This window comes from Panulirus ornatus, chromosome 42 (assembly GCF_036320965.1).
Source record: "Panulirus ornatus isolate Po-2019 chromosome 42, ASM3632096v1, whole genome shotgun sequence".
NCBI classification, from domain to species: domain Eukaryota; kingdom Metazoa; phylum Arthropoda; class Malacostraca; order Decapoda; family Palinuridae; genus Panulirus; species Panulirus ornatus.
The window spans coordinates 30015890-30023297 of NC_092265.1; the positions used below are offsets into that span (position 1 = coordinate 30015890).

General features: G+C 37.6%; 2 non-coding genes across 2 annotated transcripts; both read left to right on the forward strand.

The window, feature by feature from the left end:
* The first annotated feature begins 1850 nt into the window (after positions 1-1850).
* On the forward strand, positions 1851-1922 carry TRNAQ-CUG (transfer RNA glutamine (anticodon CUG)). Its single transcript has one exon. It is a non-coding gene; the product is annotated as a tRNA-Gln (tRNA).
* Positions 1923-3932: 2010 nt separating this feature from the next.
* On the forward strand, positions 3933-4004 carry TRNAV-GAC (transfer RNA valine (anticodon GAC)). The gene has a single exon. It is a non-coding gene; the product is annotated as a tRNA-Val (tRNA).
* The last annotated feature ends 3404 nt before the right edge of the window (positions 4005-7408 follow it).

Consider the following 7408-nt stretch of genomic DNA (forward strand, 5'->3'; position numbering starts at 1 on the left):
ATCATAAAGATGGCCATCTACCCTGATGTGTAAAGAAAACATCAATTTTGCCGAGGCTGTGGTGAAGATAAGAACACAATGATATGATAATGTGGTCATACAATGGTGTAGTCAAGATGTTGTGTTAGAACTATGTAGTGAAGATGGGAGTGTAGTGAAGAGGAGGATTTAGTGAAAATATATATTTTTCTTCACGCTGAGCCATTCCATATAGATGAATATATCTATAATCTAATTACGGTAAATTACCATATGACTTTAACGGCACCAGCCAGAAGGAAAAATGTCGGATATAGGAGTGACTGAATATTTTGTCGGGTACAGAAATAATTGAATATTTGGTACGATCGATCAAAATGCTTTTTATAGGCAAATAATTTCTGATTTTTCAAATGATTTTTTCCATCTGTTGGAACTGGTGTAAGTAATTAAAGATATGAAAACCGATGGAAAAGTTCAGTTTAACGCTTTTACGAATGTCTTGCTGCGTGTTTGGGAAGAGCAGTAAACTACAGGAATATATTGGTCTAATGTCCCCTGCTCGTCCAACAGCAGATATTGTATGGTCTGAGACATTATTTCTGGTGGAGGTGGATTCTCTCCGGCATTGCGTAAATCACTTCCACAAACTTGCGCCATTTTGCACAAATACAGATCCGATATGACGCATTTCCCAGCTCTGTTACGTTATGGACCCTATTCATCCTAGCCTAACCTATCCTAAATAGAAAGGTGTGGAATAATGTGCAACATTTCTCCTTCACAACAAGTGATAATAAACCTAGGCTATACAGCAACCAGGAACGTCCATATTTGTCTAACTTCTCACATGTCTGTGTCATCTGTCTGCAAACATGTCGACCATTACCATGAGGGCAATTGCGGCTTTTGATTTTGAATATCACACGTTTCCTCTCTGCCGTGAGATCTTCATACTTAAATAAAATGGTGGGCCGTAAGAAATATATGTCCATCGAGGGTCAACTATATGGCTCAGTTCCATCATCAGTTTCCAAGAAAACTGAAAAGGTGATGTCTCACCGAGATTCGAACTCGGATTGCTGGATTTAGAGTCCAGAGTGCTAACCCTTACACCATGGGACCTGATAAGAAAAGATGTGATTTCATCTAAATGTTTTACATATAATCAACCAGAGGCCATTCCTCCCTCCCTGCCTGCAGGGTTCAAGGTTTTCTAGAAGGTTCTCGAAGATTCTGGGTAGGAACTGCCATTGAGAGGACGTAGTTATACGTATCATTAATGATATTGTTGTTGACTTTCTGATTAAGAAAGATAGATAAATAGATAGATCGATAGATAGATAGTTAAAAAAAGATATTAGATAGATCGGTAGTTATGTAAGGCTGTATATGTCAATTTTCACAGAAATCATTGATATCTGCGTTATTCTGCAAGAAATACATGTACATGGATGTAGTGATAATATGGGTTAGGTATAAGACCAGTCGTGTTGAGATTGTAGTGAATGTGACCATTGACTTCAACCTTAATGGTGTAGTGAAGATAAAGTTGTAGTGAAGATAAATCTTGAAGTGACTCATAAGGTTGTTGTGAGTACAAGGATGCATCGTAAATGAGTACTTCCTACCTGAAAGTCAACAATTACAAAATTGATCAAGTATAACAACATCCTCGGACAACCAACTACAAACACCAACCATAGAGTGAACCTGACTGTCACCTAACGACGACCTCTCAAAGGTAATGATCTTACCAGAATCTTCGAGAACCTTCTAGAAAACCTTGAACCCTGCAGGCAGGGAGGGAGGAATGGCCTCTGGTTGATTATATGTAAAACATTTAGATGAAATCACATCTTTTCTTATCAGGTCCCATGGTGTAAGGGTTAGCACTCTGGACTCTGGATCCAGCAATCCGAGTTCGAATCTCGGTGGGACCTCATCTTTTCAGTTTTCTTCGATACTGATGATGGCCGCATTATTCTGTACGTTATATATACATTCATATATATACATAAATATGTATATATAAACATATACATGGAATAATATGGTTTTATCAATAGCCGGAGACCATTCCTCCCTCCTTGCCTACAGAGTTCATAGTTTTCTTGAAGGTTCTAGAAGATTCTGGTGAGATAATTGCCATTGAGAGGACGTTGTTATACTTCATATATCAATGATTTTATTATTGTTGACTTTCAGATAAAGATAGATAGATATATAGATAGATAGATAGTTAGATTGATAGATTGATAGAGCGATATTTAGATAGGTATATAGATAGATAAGTTTCATCAATACTGTATCTTACGCTATCTCCTGTTGCTGGACATATGTTCAACCAGCATTGGGAAAACCTCCAGTAGACCTTAATGTAAAGCAAGATAATAACAAAACCTGCAATAAAAGAATACGATCAACTCCCCAGTGCAGAAATATTGTGACCAGAAAATCTTCTAGCAAGATGTCAGACGCTTCCACGGCAATCACGAACATAACATCAAATATCTGAAAGTCAACAATAACAAAACTAATGATGATAATGAAACTATAACAAGAAAAATGATAAACATATGGAAAATAGTGTTCTAGATCATGCCTCTAGAAAACAAACTTTAACGAAAACTGTGAAAAGAAATACCCATCTGGCTGATACGACACAGTAAAAGGACCATCCCACAACCAACTCTAAACTGAACCTGACTGTCCCCTAACAACGTCCTCTCAATGGTATTTATCTTACCAGAATCTCGTAGAACTTTCCAGAAAATCAAGAACTCTGCAGGCAAGGAGGGAGGAATGGCCTCTGGCTGCTGATGATAACCACATTATTCTATATATATACTTTTACCTACAACCGAAGGTTGACCGGCCAGCCCAAGTGGCTACAGAGGTTGTATCCATGAAAGAAACGGACCCACCAGCAGACGAATTCGGTTGGCAGGTTGTATCGAAGAAGAGGAAAAAGAAGGTTGCCCAACCAGCCCAACCAGAAGGGTGTAGCAAAGAAACGAAAGAAGGCTGCCCAACCAACCTGGGTGGTAGTAAGGATGGCTGCTCCACAACCCCAGGTCGTTAGGCAGACTGTAGCCATGGAAGAAAGGAAGGCTGCTCGTCCACCAGCCCAGGTACCGAGTGAGCGTGTAGCTATGCTGGCTGACCCACCAGCCCGGGTAGATAGCTACGCCCAGATGGCTATGTCGGGTGCAGCAAAGAAGCAAACCCCACAACTACTCCACGAGGTTTGCAAGCCTGCACCCAAAAAGATGAAGACGAAGGTTGCCACACTACCCAATGCACCACCACATGTCTAGAAAGGGAAAAGGTGGACAGAATGGCTGGAGGTCCCACTCCAACAACAAAATCACCTTAGGAGCCAAGTTCCATCCATTATTGAAAATATATATATATATATATATATATATATATATATATATATATATATATATATATATATATATATATATATATATATATATATATATATATATATATATATATTGACGTGCTGTCAGTAGATTGAATCAAGGCATGTGAAGCGTCTGGGGTAAACCATGGAAAGCTGTGTAGGTATGTATATTTGCGTGTGTGGACGTATGTATATACATGTGTATGTCGGTGGGTTGGGCCATTTCTTTCGTCTGTTTCCTTGCGCTACCTCGCAAACGCGGGAGACAGCGACAAAGCAAAAAAAAAAAAAAAAAAAATATATATATATATATATATATATATATATATATATATATATATATATATATATATATATATATATATATATATATATATATATATATATATATATCCTTCTGTATGTTTACTTTCGATAATGAGGAACAGAAGAAAGAGCCAAGCAATATAGATTTCGTCAAAGACATCTCTCTTTTCTTAACGCTGCCTCGCAAAGATTTTCATTAATTCAAATTGAAGAAACAGACGTATTTTCTATTGTCTGGTTAGCTCAGTGGTAGAGCGTGAGTCTGACACACTCAAGGTCGTGGGTTCGAGACCCACACCAGACATATTTTTTGTCTTTATCTCTTTTCATTTTGTCCGCATCACATGTGTGCAACATTCAGTGTGTTCGTCCAACGTTATAGTGAAGATCTTCATAATGAACTGGGGTTTTCGACCTTATCTGAAAGGGTCAGGTCCACCAAGACGTCCTTGAAATCTTCCAGAAGCTTCTGGCGATCCTCCTCCTACGACAGGAACATGGAGACTTACCCTGTGGTTATTTTGCCGGCTAGTCGGCAACGGTCGGTTAAGCAGTATTTTGCCGTGGTAATCTCAGTGCTTTATGTAATACTAAGTGCCAGAAAATGTTCTTGGGGGCGTAGCTCAGTGGTAGAGCGCTCGCTTGGCATGCGAGAGGACCCGGGTTCAAACCCCGGCGCTTCCATTTTTGTTATGTGGAAAATTCATTTTCAGTCTCGTATATATATATATAAGTATATATATATATATATATATATATATATATATATATATATATATATATATATATATATATATATATATATATATATATATATATATCGTTCGATCAGTCAAGTTAAGCATCGTTGGGTCTGGTTAGTACTTGGATGGGTGACCGTCTGGGAACACCAGATGCTGTTATCCCTGGGGATAGGGAAGAAAGTATACTTGCCACGTATTCCCTGCGTGTCGTACAAGGCGACTAAAAGGGGAGGGAGCGGGAGGCTGGAAATCCTTTACTCTCATTTTCAATTTTTCAAAAGACGGAACAGAGAAGATATAAAGATATTGTAAAGATGTAACTAATATAAGATATAAGAATGAATGGAAGATACGAATGTAGCTGAAACAAGGAGTAATGAAGATTAAGGTGCAATGAAAATTATTCTGTAGTGAAGATGAATATATATGTCGAGATTTTGTATTGAACATGAAGAAGTGATGATAATGATGAGAGTGTAGTAACGATAAGAGTTTAGTTAGAGAGTAGTGACAATTGCCTTTGCAATGATAATTAGAGGGTAACACAATGAGGAACACAAACTTTCCAAAGCTACGTTCAAGTCAGACTTTGAACTACGTTCGGTAAACAGAAGGATGATGTTAAGATGAGAGTGTAGTGAGGAAGAGTATAGTGATGATAAGGATATTGTCAAGATAGCTTGTAGTGAAGAAAAGAATGTAGTGAAGATACGAATGTAGTAGAGATAAGGGTTATCAAGGGGTAAAGTTTATTCAGAATGATTATGTAGTGAAGATAAGAACTATTTCTAGTGAACATCAAAGAGAACAATGATGATGGTATGGTAGAAATAACGGCGTAGTGAAGAAGAGGGTATAGCGAAGATATAATTTAGTGTAATGGATCATGCATTACAAAGGTGTGTCCATCCACACAAGTGTTACACGTCTCGGATAAAGATATATCTAACATATATATGTCTTTTATAAATATTTGTAAATTGTTCTCCTGACGAACAATACCTATGGTTTACGTATCAAATTTCATCGCTTGTAAGTGATCAAGCATTACAAAGGTGTGTCCATTGCCACAGGTGCTACTAAGAAATGTTATCATTCCCTTAACACAGTTACCAATCCCCACCAGTGGCATAATTATCACTTTCATTAATAAATTTACTGGAATTTTGATCACTGTCATCTTTACCATTCATACCATACAATTATTTTCAGCAATCTAACTTATGCATTATTATTACTGTACATTACGTACATTACAGCAGTAGTGATCTTTCGTGTGTGATAAAAGATGGTGACGTCTTTCCCATACACATATCATCAAATATTTACATTACTCTATATAGCACACTACACTTCCCTATCAAAACACACGCCTTTTACTATCCTCAAGATTATCATAACTACCCTACATTTAAACAGGATTAACCATCCTTGATATGCACATATTCATGCCTACCACAAGTATTATCATAACTACTCTAGACAATACAAAAACATAACTACAACCATACGAAGGTTACAACCAAACTATATTTTTTATCCGGGATATTAAGAGAACATGTCACCAACCATTCTCTCACTAAAACAAAAACAGATCATCCATCATCATGCGCAGTGTGTACAAAAACGTTCATCGTGTCCTGCCAAACATTGGATCAACAAAACCTAAGGAAATGCTGCTCATGCTCCTGGACCGGCTACCATGGCGCAGTGGATCCACCTGGTCATTGGTTACCCTCCCATATTTTGCACCGGCATTGTTGTACCTTGTGGGTATGTGCAGGTGTGTGTTTCTCTCATGTCTTCGTAAGAGTGTTCGCCTGGCACTTTACACCATCTGGATCATTGTAGTCACCTGCTTCGTTCTCGAACAGGAGTTCTTGAGCGTGATGGACCCACTGGTAGTGAGCGCAATAAGATGGCTCGTAGGTCTTGTGCGGAGAGTTGTGAGGAATATCGTGCGGGAACTCATATTCCAGGTGACTATGTTCCTCTTAGTGTTCATCATCCTCGTGAGAATGGTGGTGGAGGTAATGGTTCCTATCATTAGAAAGGCTGACTACGCTGTGCAGGTCACACAGAAAGTCCATAGAATATTCTTGGATGAGATAGTTGTGGTACTTGTCGTGGAGGTGGGAAAGATGATGCTCACTGGCATTCCTGTACTCATCGTAAAGATGGTCACAAAGGTCAGCATCTCTGTATGGTCAGTTGTGTTCAGAGAAGCAGTGATCTTGGAGACTATGGCACAGTGAATGCCAACAACACCTTCAGGGTCCTTTCTCTCCTGGGGGCCTCATCGAGGAAGTCTTCATCGTTGCAACACTCAGGTTGATTTTCTGTTATAGACTGTTGGCTGGAGGCGCCGTTGTAGTAACAGTTTTGAGCTGGATTGCTGAATATTTGGTACGATCGTCATGGTCCTGCACACACTGGTAACCGTCGCCATAGTACATCTTCGTCCAGCAATTTACGTGATTCAAATGACGTCGAAATTGGGTAAATACGTAGTAACCTTTGTGAAAGTGGTCAACAGCAGAAGAGGGTGTGTTGAAATGGTTTGGACAATGGAGATAATGAGTGAGGAAAGATTGACAAAAAGGATGTAAGTGTCAGAGGTGGAGGGAAGAAGGATAGCGGGAGACGGTGGTTAAGTATAATAAATAAATAGTTTAAAATATAGATATTTGATATTATCATTAATATCATCGCTATTGTTATCATTATCATTATTATTAGTATTATTATTATATGTTATCATTATCATTATAATTATTATCATCAATTTATTATTATATCATTTTTATCATTATTGTTGTATCATTATTATATCATTATTAATATTATTATTATTATATATTATTATTATCATCATTATCATTATTCATATTATTTTATTATTTTATTATTATTATTATTATTATTATTATTATATTATTATTATTATTTATTTTTTTTTTTTTTT